Source organism: Moschus berezovskii, chromosome 9 (assembly GCF_049115385.1).
Source record: "Moschus berezovskii isolate FMDL1 chromosome 9, NW_MosBer_1.0, whole genome shotgun sequence".
NCBI lineage: Eukaryota > Metazoa > Chordata > Mammalia > Artiodactyla > Moschidae > Moschus > Moschus berezovskii.
The window spans coordinates 10601208-10624418 of record NC_142468.1 but is presented as its reverse complement, the minus strand read 5'-3'; the positions used below and the strand labels follow the sequence as shown (position 1 = coordinate 10624418).

The 23211-nt window shown below is 45.0% G+C and overlaps 1 protein-coding gene across 5 annotated transcripts in view; it reads right to left on the bottom strand.

Annotated features, from left to right (window-relative positions):
- Positions 1-23211, bottom strand: part of STON2 (stonin 2) — a 170635-nt gene that overhangs the window by 136285 nt on the left and 11139 nt on the right. The window contains exon 1 of one of the 5 annotated variants that reach the window (XM_088839410.1): positions 4149-5243. The exons of the other annotated variants lie outside the window; for them this stretch is intronic. The gene's annotated coding sequence lies outside the window, so the exon portion shown is untranslated. Of the gene's footprint in view, positions 1-4148; positions 5244-23211 lie in introns of those variants that run through there. 5 annotated transcript variants of the gene reach the window in all.

Genomic DNA, 23211 nt, shown 5'->3' with positions numbered 1-23211 from the left:
CTGCTGTGCTCAGTCAAGACCGTAGCATACTGTGCTGCACTCAGGAAATTCTTCCCTGGTAAACAGCCATGGGGACCACTGGGCTCATCCCACGAGTTTTCCTTCACTGAGCATCGAACTGTCGTGCTTCCTGTTACCCAACACCTGAAAACAGGTACCTGCTACACTTTGTCGGGTTTTGCAGTTGTTTCCTGCAGAAGGACCAGTCTGTTAACCAGTTAGAGCAAGAAGTGGCTCACAGGGGCTAAAATAATTACCATCTAGACCTTTATTTATTTATTTTTAATTGCCAACTCCATTTGAAATCATAGCCTTTGCCCCAAAGATACAGATTTCTTGCAACTTTTCCGGATGCTCAGGGTGTCATTAAGGCAGCCTTTCCACTGTGGCTGGGCTGGACCCCCAGTGTCCCTCAGGATTGGTTGACCTTAGGTATCTGTCTGATCCTCAACCCTGGAGCCACCGCTTTTGATAAATCTCACACAGTTTCGAAACAATTCCTTACTAACGTGTTCATTTCTTTAAAAAAGAAAAGAGACTAGTTCAGATCATCTAAACCAGGGGGATTTTATACTGTCCTAGAAATAATAATCAGAAGTTTTATAGAACTTTTATAAGTCATGTGAAAAGGAAAGGAGGCTTTCATGCAGCCGTATGGATTAAATCCATCCCTTCAGAGCTGAAGGTTTCAGGTTTCAAGTGAAAGCTGCTCAGTCATGTCTGACTCTTTGCAACCCCATGGACTATACAGGGGTTCTCCAGGCCAGAATACTAGAGTGGGTAGCCTTATCTCCTGGGGATCTTCCTAACCCAGGGATCAAACCTAGGTCTTCCACATTGCAGGTGGATTCTTTACCAGCTGAGCCACCAGGGAAGCCCAAGAATACTGGAGTGGGTAGCCTATCCCTTCTCCAGTGGATCTTCCCTACCCAGGAATCAAACTGGGGTCTCCTGCATTGCAGGCAGATTCTTTACCAACTGAGCTATCAGGGGAGCTGAGATAATCGTCTATTGTGTTAGGTTAGGTATGCAACGTAGGAACTTTCTAGATGGCGTGAGTGGTAAAGAATCCACCTGCCAATGCAGGAGACGCAAGAGACGTGCGTTCGATCCCTGGGTCCAGAAGATCCCCCTGGAGTAGGAAGTGGCAACTACTCCAGTATTCTTGCCTAAGATGATTCCACAGACAGAGGAGCTTGGTAGGCTATAATTCATGAAGCCGCAAAGAGCTGGACATGACCGAGCAACTGAACACACACATGCAACCTAACAACCTAACATAATTTATTTGAATCTGAGAATTTAGGACTTCCCAGGTGGTCCAGCGGTTAAGAATCCACCTGCCAATGCAGGGGACATGGGTTCAATCCCTGGTCAGGAAAGATTCCATATGTCATGGGGCAGAGAACAACAGAAGCCACTGCAATGAGAAGCCCATGTGCCTCAACTAGAGAGTAGCCCCCTCTCACTGCAACTAGAGAAAGCCCACCCACAGCAACGAAGACCCAGTGCAGCCATATACAAATAAATAACTTTTTTAAAAAATAAGTAAATCTGAGAATTTAGTCATCTTCCTTCTATATCTCTTTGTCATATGTATTCAACTAGGCAGCTACTTTACAAAAATCTGTGCATCCACTTGTTGGGTTTTGAGGTTACTGGCAAATGCCATTCAGCCAGTTATTAGGGCTTCATGCAGAAACATCTTAAACTAGATCCTGATGCCAATTCCAAACCCCAAAGTAAAACCTCAACTTTTTCCTGATCAAGGAAAAGCGACTCAAAGTCAAAAGGGAAACTGGGAAGAAAGGAAAAATAAGACCGGAGGAATTCTTTGCATTTCCTTAGAACTTTCTTATAAAATTGGACATTCAACCAATCTACACTGAGCACCTACTGTGTGTTCAGAATGGTGCTCAGTACAGAGATGCAAAATAATATCAAGCATGGTTTTACACTCTGCAGCCTTTGTCACAGTGGGCTGCAGAAATCACAGAAGTTCAATCAGGAAGTTAAAGTAACAATGCTGCTTGCTTCATGAATTCTCAGAATAAACAGAAGCCTGGAAGGCCTGACTACCCTGTGCCAAAGACCCAAATCAGATTAAGGACTTGGAACATGGCTTCTCTTCCTTCTTCTTTCAAACTTTTTTCCTTTGTGAGAGAACAGAGTTCATGTTCACAGAACTTGAGCAGAGTTTACTGGAAAACACACACACACACTCACTTTAATTAACAGATGCCTTGACATTCTTACAAGCATAAAATAGGATGGCCCTGCTTGCTTGTTCTTCCTATCTTGCACCATTTTTTTCTTTCATTCTTTCATTTAAATATCTCATTTTTTAAAAAATAAAAAGAGACTGATACCTCTTCTTCCATTGGAAAATTGGTGAATAGAATGAATACCCCAGTCTCAAGTCACACATAAAGGAGAAAGAGCTCTAAAAGGAAGGAAGACAATAAACATTTCAGCTATTCACTGTTGTTCAGTTGCTCAGTCGTGTCCGACTTTTAGTCCGTATGTTTCCATGACTCTCCATAAACTCACTCCCCTCTACTTGTCTCTTTCAATCATGTACATCACAATCCACCATCCCTAGATGTCAGTTTTTGCCCCACCTAAAGTCATATTATTTGTGTGCGTGCATATACACACGTATACAAATACATAAACATATAAACATATGTGTGTGCATGCATATGCATATGTATACCCAAGATTATAATTATAAAAATTGATTTTTCTTCAAAATAAACAACCTTGATGGCTGTGCTATCCAACTTCAAGGTTCCACATTCGGAGTCAAGGGTCGAAGTCACACTTGACTTTCACATTCGAAGTCAAGGGCTGAAGTCACACTTGACTTGCAAAACAGGGTGCCTCTGATATTGGTGCATTCCTGAGGCAGTGACCCTGAATGGCATCCCTAGGCAGCTGAACAGTATGTCATGTTCAGTGAAGGACCCTAGTAGGAGGTCAAGCTTTCAAGTTTGCAGAACACTTTCTAGCACCTTGAACTCTTAGAAGATGGCTTATTCCATCTTGTAAACTCATCTCAGCTTACTTCTGTTTTGTATCTGAAAGAGAGACACTAATATCTCCCTGTCTGAAAGCAGGAAGTTGGTATGGTAATTTCTTTTCATTTACATTTTGGATGTTCTATCCTGAGACTGTCAGTTTCCTAGGAATCATTAGGAGTCTGTGTGTCCCAATGGCCACATTTCCTAAGCATAACCCTAAGATCTTCCAAGCTTAACAAAATATTGTTATTCTATTTCACTGAAACTATCTTGGATTGTAAAATATATCAAATTTCAGAGATTACAACGGTCAAAAATCATCTACGAACATAAACAGTTCTTAGAATCCATGAAACACATTCTTATTTTTATAGCGGTGCTTTAGTCGCTCAGTCGTGTCCAACTCTTTGCAACCCCATAGACTGTAGCCCACCAGGTTCCTCTGTCCATGGGGTTTCACAGACAAGAATACTGAAGTGGATTGCCATTTCCTCCTCCAGGGGATCGTCCAAACCCAGGAATCGAACCCAGGTCTCTTGCACTGGCAGGTGGATTCTTAATCAACTGAGCCACCAGGGACGCCCGATTTTTTAATACCAAATACTTACCAAAACCCATAATTAGTATATATTTACAGGATACAAAGCAGCTCATGGGTTATTTTGATCCATTTTTATAATAACACTGAAATAAGCAAAGTAGAAATTTCTCTCACTTGATAGATAAGGGAACTGACTCAGAGAGGTTATTTGACTAACCTAAGGTCACACAGTTAAGCATGTCGTGACAGAGGTGGGGCAGGATCACAAGTCTCTTACTCTAAATTCTATACTTCTTCCACTATGCCACATTCTGCCTTCCAGAAACTAGACACAACAGACACGTTAGCTATGCTGTCGACATCCATTTCCTCTTATCATCCAGCATTGGAAGAGAGGTCATTATTGGCATCACAGTAATTCTTATTCCTGCTTTCCCAGCCTCCCTTGAACCTAGGGGTGGCCGCTTGGCTAAGTTCTGCCAATGAGACGGAAATGGAAGTACAGTCAGAAATAAAGCCCTGAGAAGTGTTTTCTGTCTTTGCTTCGTTTTGCACTCCCAATGAAGGTAACAGGCGTTACTCACACTGTCGTAAGCGTGCTCACGTTCTCTTGATTACAGTCATGATGTCTGGAGCTACTATAACCACAAAGAAAGGCTCAGAGAGTCACACAGTCACTGATCCTGATGTCACTGAGCCACTGAACCAGTATCAGTGATCACTCATCTCCATATCTATTGTGATGTGAAAAAAAATTAAGTTATTAGAATCAAGCATTCTGATACTTACAGGCAAATGCAATTCTAACTAATAAGAAGGGAGAGAAAAAATGTGGCAAGCAAATTTCTATGAAGACGGCTGTGATCTCCACACCTTGGTGTTGCTGTTGTGATTATGTCTCTGTGCATGGCAAGGCAAAAGGGGAAGGGGCGGCAGAGGATGAGATGGTTAGACAGCATCACCGACTCAATGGACATGAATTTGAGCACACTCCGGGAGACAGTGAAGGACAGGGCACGCTGCAGTCCATGGGGTTGCAAAGAGTCGGACACGATTAGCAACTGAACAACATAATTCATGGCAAAGGGAGTTTTGCAGATACAATGAATGTCACTAATCAATTGACCTTAAGATAGGGTGACTGTACAAGAAACAACATAATCAATGAGCTCTTTAAAAGCAGAGAGTTTTCTTTGGCTGGTAGCAGAAGAGGAAGTCAGGGAGCGTCAAAGTGTGAAAATAAGGTACTCCACTGCTAAGACAGAGGCCACAGGGCAAGGACCTGAGGCAGCCTCTAGGAACTGAGAGTGGGACCCAAATGAAAGCCAGCAAGAAAAAGGAGACAACAATCCTATGACCACAAACAGCTGAATTCTCCCAACAGCAGGCATCAGCTCGGAGGAGATTCTGAGTTCCAGATGAGAACACAGCGGCCAACCCTTGATTTCAGCCTGTCATACACAGGGCAGAGAATCTACCCGGGCTGGGCCAGCACTATGGCTTAAAAATGGGAGACCTTATTCCAAAAAGATCTCAAAATCTTAGAGCTTGGACATAAATGCTTCAGAAAATTTCCCAATATAAACAAGAGACTGAATTTCAACAAAAATCAACCATTACCCATAGTACAAATAAATTAAACAATAACACAATAGCAAAAGAGTCAATTCCACTAAGTTTTATTTATAGCACTTTGAAAAATATTACGTGGATTTCTCTCTCCAAAAGGTTTAATTTCAAGAAACTCTACTTAATGCACCGCTGCTGCTGCTCCTGCTAAGTCACTTTAATCGTGTCCAACTTTGTGCGACCCCACAGACGGCAACCCACCAGGCTCCCCCGTCCCTGGGATTCTCCAGGCAAGAACACTAGAGTGGGTTGCCACTTCCTTCTCCAATGCATGAAAGTGAAAAGTGAAAGTGAAGTCGCTTAGTCGTGTCCAACTCTTAGCGACCCCATGGACTGCAGCCTACCAGGCTCCTCCATCCATGGGATTCTCCAGGCAAGAGCACTGGCATGGGTGCCATCGCCTTCTCTGGCCTTGCTTTCTTCAGTTCAGTTCAGTTCAGTCACTCAGTCGTGTCCGACTCTTCGCGACCCCATGAATCACAGCACGCCAGGCCTCCCTGTCCATCACCAACTCCCGGAGTTCACTCAAACTTATGTCCACAGAGTCGGTGATGCCATCCAGCCATCTCATTCTCGGTCGTCCCCTTCTCCTCCCGCCCCCAACCTTTCCCAGTATCAGAGTCTTTTCCAGTGAGTCAAGTCGTCGCATGAGGTGGCCAAAGTATTGCAGTTTCAGCTTTAGCATCAGTCCTTCCAATGTGCTCATTTTCAGGGTAAAATTTAAAACAATTTTGGGTACCTTTCCTTTGAACAGCAGGAGCCCACGAACATCAACCAGTTTTCTAAAGCAAGAATGATGATATCATGCCCATGAGTCTTCAGTGAGGGATGTGAGCACTTTGGAAGGTGCTAGAGGTGGGATGATGGAGAAGGCGATGGCACCCCACTCCAGTCCTCTTGCCTGGAAAAACCCATGGACGGAGGAGCCTGGTAGGCTGCATTCCATGGAGTCGCTAAGAGTCGGAACGACTGGGCGACTTCACTTTCACTTTCCTGCATTGGAGAAGGAAATGACAACTCACTCCAGTGTTCTTGCCTGGAGAATCCCAGGGACAGGGGATCCTGGTGGGCTGCCATCTATGGGGTCGCACAGAGCCAGACACGACTGAAGCAACTTAGCGGCAGCAGCAGCAGAGGTAGGATGAAGGAAGAGTGAGCAAAAAGGAAGGGAAGGAAAAGCAGAACCAACTGTGGAATCTCCACTCAAACATCATAGAAGAACAGGATATGTCTTAATTCATTCAAAAAAATCGTTAGTAAAGACCTGCTAGATACTCAGGATATAAAATAGATACAAACCCTGCTTTCAAAGGGTTTCTATCCAAGAGCGGAAAATAGCGATGGGACAAGCAACTATAAACAAGGAAGAACCCTGCCAATCAATAAAGGGTTTAGAAAAGGAATAACGAGGGGCCTCGGTAACACATAGGGTGACAAGAGCTCTCTCCAAAGAGGTTACGTTCGACTACCACCTAAAGGATGGGAAGAAGCCAATCACGACGAGGAGAATGTGTTCATGGTAGAAGGAACCAAAGACGCAAAGAGTCTGAGATGGGAAAAAGTTAACAAGAAAGAACTTGAACTGAGTGGGCTTCCTTGGTAGTTCCGGGGTGAAGAATTTGCCTGCTAATGCAGGAGACACAGGTTTGATCCCTGATCCGGGAAGAGCCCACCTGCCATGGAGCAATTAAGCCCATGCGCCACTACTACTGAGCCTGTGCTATAGAGCCAGAAGCCATGACTACTGAAGCCTTCGCACGCTAGAGCCCATGGTCTGTAACAAGAGAAGACCCGCAATGAGAAGCCCACACATCGCAACTAGAGAGTAGCCTCTGCTCGTCGTCCCAACTAGAGAAAAACCCACACAGCAACAAAGACCCAGCACAGCCAAAAATAAATAAAATCATTAAAAATGAAAAAAAAAAACAAACACTTGAATTGAGTATAGAGGGAACCAGGAGGATGTGGCATGGGATAAAGTTGCAAAGCCTTTCACTTTATGAACTATGTAAATACAGGGTCTTATAAGCCAGATTTGGAGAAGGAAATGTCAACCCACTCCAGTACTCTTCCCCAGAGAATCCTGAGGACAGAGGAGCCTGGTGGGCTGCCATCTATGGGGTTGCACAGAGTCGGACACGACTGAAGCGACTTAGCAGCCACAGAAGCATGAGCCAGATTTAGACGGTTAGATTTTATTCTGAGCACAATGAAATGTCAATGAAGAACTTAAAGAAGAATAACAAAGTTCAATTTGCGGTTTCAGACTGAGTGGAGAGCAGATTGGAAGATGAGAGAGTGGAAGCAAAGAGAACAATTAGGAAGCTACTACCATAGCTGAGACAAAACACAGTGAAAGCACTCAAGCACCCGTCAACAGACGCATGGATAAACAAAACATGGTAGATAATACAAGACAATACAACGGAATATTATTCAGGCTTAAATGGGAATGAAATTCGGACACATGCTAAAACAAGGATGAACCCTGAGGACACATGCCAAGTGAAAGCAGCCTGTCACAGAAGGACAAACACGGTATCATTCCACTTATGTGAGGGAATCGAGAGCAGTCAAAATCATAGCAACAACAAGCAGAATGGTGGCTGCCAGGGGCTGCAGGGAGGCTGGGGAGAACGGGAGTTATCATTCTAACGGGTCCAGAGTCTCCGTTTTGAAAGATGAAAAGAGTTCAGGAGATGAATGGTGGTGATGATTGCGTTGCAATGTGAATGCTTAATGCCACAGAACAATACACTTAAAAATGATTAAACAGCCAATTTTCGTATATATACATTAACACCGTGACGCTCCATCCAAGCCCTCGGACTTGGTGATGATTCCAAATGGACGGAAAAGGGCAGGGGGCCCAAGTTAAGGAGAGTTGCTGCGCAGTTAGGGAGGGCTGGCCCTCAGCACAAGGGCACTCTCTATCTGAATACTCAGAAACTGGTTGGAAATGGGGCTTTTCTCTATGAGATTCTTCTGATCGCAGGCTTGGGGGTGGGGTGAAAAAAAAGAAAATGCCGCTAAACAACTCCACAAATATAGAAACAAATGTCCTTGGTGAAAACTCTATCAGCAGGAGAGGGGTCAGTACCAGGCACATCGTAACAGGGGGAGGAATTTCCCGAAACCACAGACAATTTTACAATGCTGAAAAATTGCTAAGCAAGACAATGTGGGTGAGAGAGCTCTGTAGACTGCAAAGTAAGCTCAGCATGTCGCTGTCAATCTAGCAGCAGAAAGGAGAAAGGAAGACGGGCCTAGAGAACCAAGTCAGAGGCTGTGCACACACTCCTGGGGCCACCAACCATCCGTCCCCCTGGCTGACCAGGGAAGCAAAGGCGCAGGGGCAGGGAGCAGCTGGGGGCTCTTGCTTTCTTAACAGTGAGGCCCACAGACCTGTCTTCCACCTCCTCGCCTGGACCCAAGCACTACACACATGCAGGCTTACCCTTGTCATCCCACAGATCATTGCCTCTGTTTCTCCCACCATCCTTCTGAGGGAGGTACTGGTGGTATTAGCACCATTTCTGAGATGACAAAAGCTGAGGCCAGAGAGGTTACATAAACCTGATCAAGGCTGGAGAGCTAGGAGATAGATGTAGGTGCTGGGGTCCCAACCAAAACCTGCTCTGACTTTCAGAATTTCTAAGACCATTCACCAACTCATTCAACCAATCAACCAACGAGGAAGACCAGCTTACAGTGATTCATGTATACAATGGAATACTACTCAGCCATTAAAAAGGAACAAAATTGGGTCACTTGGAGTGATGTGGACGAACCGAGAGTCTGTCATACAGAGTGAAGCAAGTAAGAGAGAAAAACAAATACTGTACATGAATCTTTAAAGAATGGTACTGGTGAACCTATCTGCAGGGCAAGAGTAGAGACGCAGACATGGAGAATGGACAAACGGACACAGGGCGGAGGGGAGGTGGGACAAACTGGGAGGGTAGTGTTGGCATCGATACACCACCACGTGTAAAACAGACAGCTTGAGGGAAGCTGCTGTGTAGAACAGAGAGCTTAGCTGGGTGCTCTGTGATGACCTAGAGGGATGTGATGGAGGCAGAGAAGGGAGGTCCGAGAGGGAGAGGATACATGCGTATAAATACAGCTGATTCATGTCGTACCGCGGAAACTAACATGACACTGTAAAGCAATTATCCTCCAATTCAAAAAGAAAAGACAGCTGACAGTGTTCCCAGTCCTGGCTCTGTGCTAGAAGTTACGAACAGAGAAGCAGATAACACAGAATCCAGAAAGGCCAATTAGCCAACGGCCTCATACTCATGAAGGACTTTGAGTTCAGTTCAGTCGCTCAGTCATATCCAACTCTCTGCGACCCCATGGACTACAGCACGCCAGGCCTCCCTGTCCACCACCAACTCCCAGAGTTTACTCAAACTCATGTCCATTGAGTCGGTGATGCCATCCAACCATCTCATCCTCTGAAGGATTTTAAATATTATTAAAAAGGAAAGAAAGCACGTTTAGTCACAGAAATACACAGAAAGGATTGAGAGATGTGCCTCCTACAACCTTAAATTCAAAGTTCCATTTACCATGAACCCTTCACAGAGAGGCTGACGAGTGTCACAGCTCCTATTTTTACCTTGTATGTACCAAAATTAGATTATATTGGGGGTTTCTATGTGCTTGAGGAGACATTAAACATGTGAATTTGGTTAAATGCAAATACACACAAAAATACCTTCTAACCCTGTCTTAGAACCTTTTCAGTCTTTACTGGGAACCTCAGAAAAAGGAAGAACAGAAGTCTTTCTCCACCACCTCTAAGAGGCCCTGAACTTGAAATGATAGAAGGGGTTAGTGGGGACGATGACCAAAGGTCGCAGGGGTGGGGTGGGAGGGTCACTCAGGGAGGCTTCCTGGAAGAGGCTATATCTAACCGGGGACTTAGGAAGACCGCTAGCAGAAATTCTGCACTTGGGCGGGCCACCCCCACCCCATTGTCAACTGCAATCAAGGGCACGTCTCTTATTAAACTCTTTAAACCTGAATTTCACTGAATAGCCTCAGAGATTCCTGTAAGGATGAAAAATGCTGCATGTCAGACTTCCAGCACAGCTAATAGGAAGGGTTCCACTGTTCCACAACTGTTATCTAGCTTCATGATGACTTCCACTAATAAAGGGTGAGCAGCAGCAGCAGTATTGCGAGGGGGCATCAGAGGGCAGACACACTGAAATCATAATCACAGGAAACTGGCCGATCTGATCACATGGACCACAGCCGAATGGGGTCCACTGGAGAAGGGAATGGCAAACCACTTCAGTATACTTGCCTTGAGAACCCCATGAACAGTATCAAAGGGCAAAATGATAGGATACTGAATGAAGAATTCCCCAGGTCGGTAGGTGCCCAGTATGCTACTGGAGCTCAGTGGAGAAGTAACTATAGAAGGAATGAAGGGATGGAGCAAAAGCAAAACCAATACCCAGTTGTGGATGTGACCGGTGATAGAAGCAAGGTCCGGTGCTGTAAAGAGCAATATTGCATAGGAACCTGGATTGTTAGGTCCATGAATCAAGGCAAATTGGAAGTGGTCAAACAGGAGATGGCCAGAGTGAACGTCGACATTCTAGGAATCAGTAAATTAAAATGGACTGGAATGGGTGAATTTAACTCAGATGACCATTATATCTACTACTGTGGGCAGGAATCCCTTAGAAGAAATGGAGTAGCCATCATGGTCAACAAAAGAGTCCGAAATGCAGTACTTGGATACAATCTTAAAAACGACAGAATGATTTCTGTTCATCTCCAAGGCAAACCATTCAATATTACAGTAATCCAGGCCTATGTCCCAACCAGTAACGCTGAAGAAGCCGAAGTTGAACGGTTCTATGAAGACCTGCTGCTGCTGCTGCTGCTAAGTCAAGACCTTTTATAACTAACACCCAAAAAAGATGTCCTTTTCATTCTAGGGGACTGGAATGCAAAACTAAGAAGTCAGGAAACAGGCAAATTTGGCCTTAGAGCACAGAATGAAGCAGGGCAAAGGCTAACAGAGTTTTGTCAACAAGAGAACGCACTGGTCATAGCAAACACCCTCTTCCAACAACACAAGAGAAGACTCTACACATGGACATCACCAGATGGTCAACACCGAAATCAGATTGATTATATTCTTTGCAGCCAAAGATGGAGAAGCTGTATACAGTTAGCAAAAACAAGACCAGGAGCTGACTGTGGCTCAGATCATGAACTCCTTATTGCCACATTCAGACTGAAATTGAAGAAAGTAGGGAAAACCACTAGACCATTCAGGTATGACCTAAATCAAATCCCTTATGATTATACAGTGGAAGTGAGAAATAGATTTTAGGGACTAGATCTGATAGATAGAGTGCCTGATGAACTCTGGATGGAGGTTCGTGACATTGTACAGGAGACAGGGACCAAGACCATCCCCATGGAAAAGAAATGCAAAAGAGCGAAATGGCTGTCTGAGGAGGCCTTACAAATAGCTGTGAAAGGAAGAGAAGCGAAAAGCAAAGGAGAAAAGGAAAGATATGAGCATCTGAATGCAGAGTTCCAAAGAATAGCAAGGAGAGATAAGAAAGCCTTCCTCAGTGATCAATGCAAAGAAATAGAGGAAAACAACAGAATAGGAAAAACAAGAGATCTCTTCAAGAAAATCAGAGATACCAAGGGAACATTTCATGCAAAGATGGGCTCGATAAAGGACAGAAATGGTATGGACCTAACAGAAGCAGAAGATATTAAGAAGAGGTGGCAAGAATACACAGAAGAACTGTACAAAAAAGATCTTCACGACCAAGATAGTCACGATAATGTGATCACTGACCTAGAGCCAGACATCTTGGAATGTGAAGTCAAGTGGGCCTTAGAAAGCATCACTACGAACAAAGCTAGTGGAGGTGATGGATTTCCAGTTGAGCTATTTCAAATCTTGAAAGATGATGCTGTGAAAGTGCTGCACTCAATATGACAGCAAATTAGGAAAACTCAGCAGTGGCCACAGGACTGGAAAAGATCAGTCTTCATTCCAATCCCAAAGAAAGGCAATGCCAAAGAATGCTCAAACTACCGCACAATTGCACTCATCTCACACGTTAGTAAAGTCATGCTCAAAATTCTCCAAGCCAGGCTTCAGCAATATGTGAACCGTGAACTTCCAGATGTTCAAGCAAGTTTTAGAAAAGGCAGAGGCAGCAGAGATCAAATTGCCAACATCCGCTGGATCATGGAGAAAGCAAGAGAGTTCCAGAAAAATTTCTGCTTCATTGACTATGCCAAAGCCTTTGACTGTGTGGATCACAATAAACTGTGGAAAATTCTGAAAGAGATGGGAATACCAGACCACTGACCTGCCTCTTGAGAAACCTGTATGCAGGTGAGGAAGCAACAGTCAGAACTGTACATGGAACAACAGACTGGTTCCAAATAGGAAAAGGAGTACGTCAAGGCTGTATATTGTCACCTTGCTTATTTAACTTACATGCAGAGTACATCATGAGGAACGCTGGGCTGGAAGAAGCACAAGCTGGAATCAAGATTGCCGGGAGAAATATCAATAACCTCAGATATGCAGATGACACTACCCTTATGGCAGAAAGTGAAGAGGAACTCAAAAGTCTCTTGATGAAAGTGAAAGAGGAGAGTGAAAAGGTTGGCTTGAAGCTCAACATTCAGAAAACAAAGATCATGGCATCTGGTCCCATCACTTCATGGGACATAGATGGAAAAACCATGGAAACAGTGTCAGACTTCATTTTTTGGGGCTCCAAAATCACTGCAGATGCTGATTGCAGCCATGAAATTAAAAGACGCTTACTCCCTGGAAGGAAAGTTATGACCAATCTAGATAGTATATTAAAAAGCAGAGACATTACTTTGCCAACAAAGGTCCGTCTAGTCAAGGCTATGGTTTTTCCCGTGGTCATGTATGGATGTGAGAGTTGGACTGTGAAGAAAGCTGATCGCCGAAGAATTGATGCTTTTGAACTGTGGTGTTGGAGAAGACTCTTGAGAGTCCCTTGGACTGCAAGGAGATCCAAGCAGTCCATTCTAAAGGAGATCAATCCTGGGTGTTCATTGGAAGGACTGATGCTAAAGTTGAAACTGCAATACTTTGGCCATCTCATGCGATGAGTTGACTCACTGGAAAAAGACTCTGATGCTGGGAAAGGTTGGGGGCGGGAGGAGAAGGGGACAACTGAGAATGAGATGGCTGGATGGCATCACCGACTCTGTGGACATGAGTTTGAGTGACCTCTGAGAGTTGGTGATGGACAGGGAGGCCTGGCGTGCTGTGATTCATGGGGTCGCGGAGAGTCGGACACGACTGAGCGACTGAACTGAACTGAACTGAACTGAGGAGTCAGCCTGCTAAAGAAACACGGCACAAACTTGCTGATTGCGTTCCTGCAGTCATGGAGTTCAGGAAGTGAAAGTGGAGGAAGGGGGAGATCTCAGAAATTTGGGAAGAAAGGGAAGCCGGTGGTGTGAGCTTCAGCCTGAGACAGGAAACGGCCAGCTCAGCTGAAAGGCAGGCAGTGGAGAAGTCTAGAGAGTGAAGGGACCGCAGGCGGAGCCCCATGTACGTGGTCACCTATGCGAGCAGAGTCTGCGGAGTATGTGCGGGGCAGAAGTGGGCCCTGCGCTGTCACCCACCTCTTTGGACCCGACGGAAACTCTGGCTAAAGGAGTCCAATTGACAAGGGAATGTGAGACTATCACAGTTCACAGCACAGCTTCAGGAACTTGCCTTTTAGAAACTCCTGCTAGCAGTCCCTCAACCAAGAATAAGAAGGGCTAGAGGAAACAGCGGAGAAGGCAATGGCACCCCACTCCAGTACTCTTGCCTGAAAAATCCCATGGATGGAGGAGCCTGGTAGACTGCAGTGCATGCTGTCTAGGTTTGTTGTAGCTTTTCTTTCCAGGAGCAAGTGAGTGAAAGTTTCTCAGTCATGTCTGACTCTTTGTGACCCCATGGACAGTCCATGGATTTCTCCAGGCCAGAATACTGGAGTGGGTAGCTTTTCCCTTCTCCAGGGGATCTTCCCAACCCAGGGACTGAACCCAGGTCTCCCACATTGCAGATGGATTCTTTACCAGCTGAGCCACCAGGGAAGCCCATTCCCTTCCAAGGAGCAAGTGTCTTTTAATTTCATGGCTGCAGTCACCACCTGTAGTGATTTTGGAGCCCAGGAAAAAAAGTCTCTCACTGTTTCCATTGTTTCCCCATCTATTTGCCGTGAAGTGATGGGATCAGATGCCATGATCTTTGTTTTTTGAATTTTGAGTTTTAAGCCAGCTTTTTCACTCTCCTCTTTTACCTTCGTCAAGAGGCTCTTTAGTTTTTCTTCGCTTTCTGCCATAAAGGTAATATCATCTGCATATCTGAGGTTATTGATATTTCTCCCGGCAATTTTGATTCCAGCTTGTGCCTCATCCAGCCTGGCATTTTGCATGATGTACTCTGCATACAAGTTAAATAAGCAGGGTGGCAGTGTATAGCCCTGGTGTATTCCTTTCCTAATTTGGAACCAATCTGCTGTTCCATGCCTGGTTCTAACTGTTGTGTCTTGACCTGCATACCGATTTCTCAGAAGGCAGGTCAGGTGGTCTGGTGTTCCCATCTCTTGAAGAATTTTCCACAGTTTGTTGTGATCCACACAGTCAAAGGCTTTGGCGTAATCAATAAAGCAGAAGTAGATGTTTTTCTGGAATTCTTTTGCTTTTTCCATGATCCAACGGATGTTGGCAATTTGATCTCTGGTTCCTCTGCCTTTTCTAAATCCAGCTTGTACACGTGGAAGTTCACGGTTCACGTACTACTGAAGCCTGCTTGGAGAATTTTGAGCATGACTTTACTAGTGTGTGAGATAAGTGCAATTGTGCAGTAGTTTGAGCATTCTTTGGCATTGCCTTTCTTTGGGATTGGAGTGAAAACTGACCTTTTCCAGTCCTGTGTCCACTGCTGAGATCCCACATGCCGTGGGGCAACTAACTCCTCACACCACAATGAAGAGCCTGCAAGACACAGTGAAGATCCCACGTGCAAAGCAGCCAAAAACAAATAAATATTCTTATTTAAAAATATATATATACACACACCATGATCACAGTTTAAATTTTATGACTCTAAATACAGCTTTTGTAAAAGAAGGCAAAAATTTCCTGCACACACACTGTTAATCCTGATTACAAGGAGGAAGTACTTTTACTATGGAGGAAGCACTTTTCTACTTAGTTGCACAAACTGAAACTTATCACTGGGGAGGGGAAAGCTTTTTCCTGGGATCTTCCCTGGCAGGAATTCTCTGAATGACCATAGCAAAACTGCAAAACTAAAACTTCCGATTTAATTTCCACACATTTATTAATTGGGGATTGATATCAATCTATTCACAAAGACCTTGAAAACACTTGGAAAATGGGAAATAGACTTAACTAGTCTCAAGTCCCATGTGGTCTTCACATGTTCTCCAATAAAACAGTTTGCAGATAAACACTTCTTCCATGGAAGCTTTTTACCAGGTCCTTCTACTTGTTTTAGAAAGATTGAAACTAGGACTGAGAATTATCCAGAAAATACTTCTTTAAAACCCAATAAAACCCAAGAACTACAAGATCTCACCTTAAAGTTGTTTTCCGTACAGAGAGGAGCATTCTATCATTCTCAAGTTGTACTTTAAAACTAGAGTAATAACTATAGCAAATACCATTTGACTGCTTCTTCTGTAAGACGCTGCGCTGAGGGCTTTACATGCATTATCTCATCTAGTCTTTATAACTATTCCATGCAATAAAGTGTGAGTATTAATGTCTATTTTCCAAATAAGCAAATCAAGGCTTGGATCTTTCTCAAGACTACATAAGAAGTGGAGCTAGGACGTTAAACCCAGGATATATCATAAATCCTAATAAGGATCAATTTTCATAGCTGTATAATATTCCACTGTGTCATTGACTCATAAGGCTCAATTTTCGTAGCTGCATAATATTCCACTGCATCACTGACATTTAAAGATACACGTTTGATGTCTTTTTAATTAGAAAGATATCTTAAAACAGGAAATCGCGGGACCGATGGCCAGCTTGCATCAGAACAAGGTAACAGGTTCCAAACGATGGATCTTTTTCTACTAATAGACCCATCATTCCAGTTCTCCTGGAATGCAGCACGGACAAGCAAGAACAAGGAATTCATGATTGAAGGCTCAGACTCCCAGTTAAGGCCTTCCAGACCCATACACCAGAGAGCACCTGGCCTGTGGTGTTCCTCTCTCTTCTACCTTTCCTAGCCCCCATTCTTCTAGAGACACAGTGGTACATTTGAAGGTATCTTAGGCTGGATTCCTTAGAAAACAGAGTCTGAGACTAGCCTTCTATGCGAAGGCTCTGGAGGAATCCCAGGGGCGTGAGAGTGAGGGAAGAAGAGAAACGAGGCGGTGAAAGGACACGTAAGATGGCGTGGGGCTGGCGGTGGCTTCAAAAGAATCACAGCTTCTTGCGCGGTTCCCCGGGACTTCCCCAGAGAGCCTGTTGGGAACTGCAGAACCTCAGAAGCTTCCATCAGAGGAAGTGGTGTGAGAGGCGGGCATGAATCTGCCAGCGCCTGCCTGTCTCTTGTTCCCCATTAGTCAAAGTTCACTCCGTGGTGACCCAACTTCCCCCCTCAACTGGGGTGTATCAGCTGGTCCTTTCAGCAGCAGATGGGGAAGCCAGAGCCTGCAGGGCGCACTTCATTTGAGTCCAGAAGTAGTGAGAGGAACCCCAGCATGGCCTTGGATGGCAAGATGGTAGAGATCTTGGCTCTACCACTCCCAGAGACAGATGAGGCTAAGGAGATCCGAAGTGGTACCCGAGTGGAAGCCAGTACAGGAGGGTTAAACCTAGATGGGAATCAACGCTGGTACGCAATCCCACAGTACACAATCCACGGTACACAGTGCAGAAGTGATGCTCTGTAGGTTTTTCTGAATTCTGGGCTATTTGTGCTCATTGAGTTTCTGCAGATTCTTAGAATTCTGTCACAGGACATCATCCATTCATTTCTTCTTTATTCATTTATTGAATAAATGCCACTCGATAGCATTTATTCAGCATCTTCTATGGCAAGGCATATTCTAGTGAAATTTGAGGGACAGAGAGAGGGCTAAGACCCAGACTCTGCCTGGGAGAGGGAGACAGGCAAACCAAAGATGATTTCAATACGGTGTGACCAGGGCCGCCCCAGGGGAACCCAGTACTGCCATGAGCACATAGGGGAGTTGTATCCAGCCCCATCTTGGGGTCCGTGAAGAATGACTGAGGGAAGGAGACACCTGGGCAGGGGCTTGAAAGATGAACGGAAATTGCTTAGAGGTAGGGGATAGGACCAGCAGTGTGACATCTAGAAGAACGAAACAGGACAACAGTATGGTCACTTAGAGAGTGCTTTTACTCAGCCATGTTTCAATGACTGTGGTAACATGCAAAGTCACCATCTGTTACCAAAAAGGGTGTGCAACAGACATCCCTGACTCTTACACATTCACCCTGAGACCTCCCCGCTACCTAACCCCATCCCCAAATATCTCCCATCACTGACCCCAACTCCTAAAGTATGCATCAGAGGTGGGATCTGGAGATAAGGGAAGGCAGAGGCACCAGAGATCAAATTGCCAACATCTGCTGGATCATGGAGAAAGCAAGAGAGTTCCAGAAAAACATCTATTTCTGCTTCATTGACTATGCCAAAGCCTTTGACTGTGTGGATGGATCACAATAAACTGTGGAAAATTCTGAAAGAGATGGGAATACCAGACCACCTGACCTGCCTCTTGAGAAACCTGTATGCAGGTCAGGAAGCAACAGTTAGAACTGGACATGGAACAACAGACTGGTTCCAAATAGGAAAAGGAGTACGTCAAGGCTGTATATTGTCACCTTGCTTATTTAACTTATATGCAGAGTACATCAGGAGGAATGCTGGGATGGAAGAAGCACAAGCTGGAATCAAGATTGCTGGGAGAAATATCAATAACCTCAGATATGCAGATGACACCACCCTTACGGCAGAAAGTGAAGAGGAACTCAAAGGCCTTTTGATGAAAGTGAAAGAGGAGAGTGAAAAGGTTGGCTTGAAGCTCAACATTCAGAAAATGAAGATCATGGCATCTGGTCCCATCACTTCCTGGGAAATAGATGGGGAAACAGTGGAAACCGTGTCAGACTTTATTTTTTTGGGCTTCAAAATCACTTCAATGCTGATGGCAGCCATGAAATTAAAAGACGTTTACTGCTTGGAAGGAAAGTTATGACCAGCCTAGATAGCATATTAAAAAGCAGAGACATTACTTTGCCAACCAAGGTCTGTCTAGTCAAGGCTATAGTTTTTCCCGTGGTCATGTATGGATGTGAGAGTTGGACTGTGAAGAAAGTTGATCGCCAAAGAATTGATGCTTTTGAACTGTGGTGCTGGAGAAGACTCTTGAGAGTCCCTTGTACTGCAAGGAGATCCAAGCAGTCCATTCTAAAGGAGATCAATCCTGGGTGTTCATTGGAAGGACTGATGCTAAAGCTGAAACTCCAATACTTTGGCCACCTCATGCGATGAGTTGACTCACTGGAAAAGACTCTGATGCTAGGAGGGATTGGGGGTAGGAGGAGACGGGAATGGCAGAGAATGAGATGGCTGGATGGCATTACCGACTCAATGGACATGAGTTTGAGTGAACTCCGGGAGTTGGTGATGGACAGGGAGGCCTGGCATGCTGTGGTTCATGGGGTCACAAAGAGTCGGACACGACTAAGTGACTGAACTGAACTGAACTGAACTGATGGCGTGCAGGGAAGATGCGGCTAAGAAATGAGCTTCAAGTTCAGGGGTGGCCTGAGATTCAGGGTTAGCATTGGGAATGGGGCGAGCTGGGGACGCAGAGCCAGAATGATGGCGTCTGTTTTGTACACAACTTCTACCCTTGAAGACTGAAAAAAGTCCCCCACTCAAAACTGCTGCAATAAAGTGTAATTAAGTTCATACAAAATCTAGGGGATGAATAAAAGCATGTTGTGTCTTCTGAACTATAGATAATTCAGTTTAACTCACTGAAGCAATGAGCCGGAGGAGGGCAGTAGGAGAGGAGGCTGGCGGGACTGACAGTCAGATCAGATGGGGCCTTGGAGGCCATCCTAAGAAGGCTGCTGCTGCTGCTAAGTCACTTCAGTCGTGTCCGACTCTGTGTGACCCCACAGATGGCAGCCCACCAGGCTCCCCCGTCCCTGGGATTCTCCAGGCAAGAACACTGGAGTGGGTTGCCATTTCCTTCTCCAATGTGTGAAAGTGAAAAGTGAAAGTAAAGTCGCTCAGTTGTGTCCGACCCTTAGCGACCCCATGGACTGCAGCCTACCAGGCTCCTCCATCCATGGGATTTTCTAGGCAAGAGTACTGGAGTGGCTTGCCATTGCCTTCTCCGTAAGAAGGCTGGGATCTGGCATAAAGGGAATGGAGATCAGTGAAGCACACGATTCAGGGGTATTTGACAAAGATCCTTCTGGAAGCAGCGAGGACAGTGGGGTGGAGGATGGGAAGACCAGCTGGTAGCTATAGGGATTGGGCATTGCAAGATGAGGGGGAAAGAGGGTGGATGTTCTTTCTGAGTCACTTAGGAGGTAAGATCATCCAGACCCAGGGATGATGAAGTCTATCTGGGGTTCATTTAGATTGAAGGGGTAGTGGTCAGTGGATAAAAAGGACCCTGGAAAACCAGCTAGATTTTCAGTGCTGTCCACCAAGATAAGGACTTTCAGGGCAAGAACGGCTGAGGGGTGGTAGGGACAATATGAGTTCACTTTTAGACCCGGTGAGTTCGATGGGCATTCGGGACAACCACACTGAGGTGTCTATGGGTCCGCTCGACAGACATGTCGAGAGACGAGCGTTCATCACACAGACGGACAGGTCAGTCGTGGCTCTGGACTAGGTCACCCAGAGAGAATGTACGATATGAGGAGCGACAGGAACCAAGGGTGGGAAGGTCAGCCTTTAGGTGCTGGGCTTGGGACAAATAGCCAGGCGGGACTTCACTATAAATGCCTTCTCTAGTCACGTCGTGGAGGCCCCAGGCTGCAGTCAACCTTCCACTGTTGGGGGGAAAAAATCCACCTGGTTTGTTTAGAATCAAGAGGTGTACGTGTGTGATCACTCAGTCCTGTCCAGTTCTTTGCGACCCCATGGGTTGTAGAATCAAGAGGAAGAGCAGGTAGAACAGATTTTAGTGTTCACATCAAGTAGCGAACGCTCCAGGTAACACAAAGTTGAGGGGGCTCTGGAGGCTCCAGGATGAGACAGAGAGAGGGAAAAACACAGGTGGCGTTGGACAGAACCACAGGAGTTGTGCATTTCTAGTTTTCCAGCCCTGGGGGAAGTGAAACCTTCCTCACTTGTTTGCAGCATGGGATTTACTTGTTTTACACACTTACACTGGTACTTCCACTACATACACAATTCATCTGTTAGGAAGGGGTCTCTGATTAGGGCTAAGGCCAGGAGGCACTCAAACTTGAAGTTCTCCCCCTAGGAACTGATTCTTAACCTTATGGTTTTTTTTTTTTTAATTGCAGAGTAATTTTTATTTCTGTCATAAATGTATGTATTACAACATACATACATACAGTAAAAAGAGCGTATCTGCAAATATTAGCTGGCTAACATTTTACAAAGATGAACACTATTGACATTTGGGCTGGATGATTCTTTTCTATGGGGCTGCCCTGTGCCATGTAGAATGTTTATCAGCATCCTTGGCCTCTCCCTTCTAGGTACCCGTACCATGCCCATTTAAATCATGACAGCTAACAGTGTCACCAGATTTGTCTGCTGGGACAAAATGACCCCCAACGGAGAAGCACGATTAACCTTACTTTAAAAACAAAAGTCTGACTCTCTGGATCTCTTTGAAATACAATGTAATCAAGAGCCTCTCCCTTCCAGGTACAGTCTTCCAGGTAACACATACAGGCAACATTCTGTCTAAATTCAGGAACTTCAGAGACATCTCTCCTAAGGATCCTGTATGTGAAACTCTCAGCTAACAGTTCCACCCAAGAACAATTTGTCTAGTTCCCGCTGCTGTCAGACTTTTCAAAACTAAGCAAAACCACTCCAGGGGAGCAGAGCAGAAGGAAGCCAGGCACTGTGGCTTCTACTGACCTTGAACTGATAAAATGCCTTATTTCCATTTTCAGTACTGCAGAGGGTATCTCCTTCCCTTTTTGAAGAACCTCTCCCCTCCCACTTCCCCCAACAAAACAAGACACACAGGCATAACACCAAGACAGTCCACCCAAACACTAAAAACTCGGGCTGCCTCGCGGGCTGTGGGCCCTGGAACTGGGCCCCTGGCTGACTGCAAAGCTGTCCCTGGGCAGCAGGCCCCTCACAAACAAGAAACACTCCAGTGCAGGCTGCTGACGAAGGCAGGGAGGGGTGCCTGGGTGTCTCGGATGGCCAGGGACAGCGGCGAGGACCCGGGCATGCTGGGTGGGCTTGGCATGGTGTGAAAGTTGAATCAGAATCTGTTCACTGAGGGCTGGCCCTGTCTGCATAGGTCGGGCCCTGGGTTTTGATGGATGACATGCACTGATAGATGCAGAGAGCAGATATGTTAGGAAGTGTCATGACTTGCAGACAAAATAATCCCCACGTTATGAAATGGGAGCAACTTGGCCTCTTGACACAGTGACGAGTCACCCACCTCCGCCGTCCTCGTGTATTTCTTTCTTTTAAATTTATTCCTCTAATTTTTAATCTATTTATCTACCTTTTGATTTCTTTATTATAAAAGGAATGCCCTCTCACTAAAGGAAATTTGGAAAATACAGAAAACCACTATAAGCACTGGGGTACTTCTGAAATGATTTCTAAAAACTCCCTCTGCAAGCACCTTTCCAGCTTCCCAGGGACACTTCTATTGTTTAAGGGTAAAGAGTTCCTCTGTGGGGGCAGGGGGAGGTGTCACCACAGACAAATGGGACAGAATCCTTTGACCCCGTGGTTGCCTGGGCTCTCACCCCGTGGCTGAGCATTATTTATTCTATTGTTTTTTTCCAAGTGGACGGAAATTTCCCACATTTGGTGCCTATTCTTCTATTTCCTCAACCCGAAAGACCAGAAAGAAAAATTTTATCACCGCAAATTCTTTCCTATTAATTCTTCTCCTTGGTTATTTCTAATGTTTTTCTTGTTCGGTCCTCACACCACCCACCTCCATCTGGAGAAGGTCCCTCCAAAATTCTTGGAGGGATTTAGAAATGAGCCACATGGTTCCATACATTTGGTCACCACTAATAGTAGTGTTCCCTTTGGTAGACGTTTCACTGACAGTAACTCTTGCAAAACAGAAAAGCCACAAATTCATAGCCTGTAAACCACATATGCAAACACAGCAGACATTCTAATTAGAGAATTGAGAGAGGAGACTTCAGAATTCTATTCTCCCTACCTCTTGGTTCTTACTGAGCTTACTTTGAGAGTAAGACAAAAAAAAAAATTCAGAATTGCAATGTTGAGTGAAGCCAAGTGTCTTAGGTTCATTTTCCAACCAACTGTAAAGCTTGAATTTAAATCTTAGATGCATTTTCCAACCGTAAAACTTGAATTTAAAACTGGGAGGCCCCGTTCGTTTACTGGAAAAGAGTGAGGACTTTCTTATACGGCTCACAGTGGTAAAGAACACGCACGAGGTTAGCGTATATTACACAGAAACGCTGACAGTGCCAGGGGTATCCACTTTCTCTGTTTTTCGGGTTTCTGAATGCTTGCACATCTGTGGTTCACGTACCAGTTGCCACATTCACAGACCAGATCTGATCTCTGGATGCCCTGTTTCAATTACAGGGGAAACCTAAGTGGCTGACGTGTGTGTAGAATTTATTGCAGTACCTCCTTGACCTCTCTCTTTTATTTTGAATTTTTTAAAAAAGGAAAATAGCAGCAGGGTGGGTTAAATTAAAATGTGGTTTTCAGTT